Raw genomic sequence first — 570 nt, forward strand, 5'->3', positions numbered from 1 at the left:
CAATTTAATATGTTAATGGCAGACCAGGTGGCAACGAATATACAATATGCTAAACATAATACTTTTGTAATGCAAATAAACCTGGGAGATGGTTGGCATATAATTTAAGGAAGAAACAGAAAGCACGTGTCATACAAAAATAGAATATAAAGGTAAAGAGACATATCAACAGGATAAAATTAAAAGGCATTCTCAGAATTTTATACTGCACTATATGCAAAAGACAAAATATTGGATAGGGATATTTATGATTATTTGAAAGATTATAAGGTGAATATTCTAACATTAGAACAGAGGAGGAGCTGAACCGGCCGATAGCTACTGGAGAAATAGTGGAGGCAATTAAACAATTAAAATGGGAAAACCCTGGTACAGATGGTCTTACAGCAACTTATTATAAAAACACAGGATGAAATATTAGGCCCACTTAAAGAATTATTTAATCAGATACAATTAGGAGTGGAATACCCCGTCATGGAAAACATCTTTTATTTCACTGATACGAAAGAGGAGCAAGACTGCTCTAAACCTGGTAACTATAGGCCGATTTCACTTTTAAATAATGATTAT

Source organism: Ahaetulla prasina, chromosome 5, assembly GCF_028640845.1.
Source record: "Ahaetulla prasina isolate Xishuangbanna chromosome 5, ASM2864084v1, whole genome shotgun sequence".
NCBI classification, from domain to species: domain Eukaryota; kingdom Metazoa; phylum Chordata; class Lepidosauria; order Squamata; family Colubridae; genus Ahaetulla; species Ahaetulla prasina.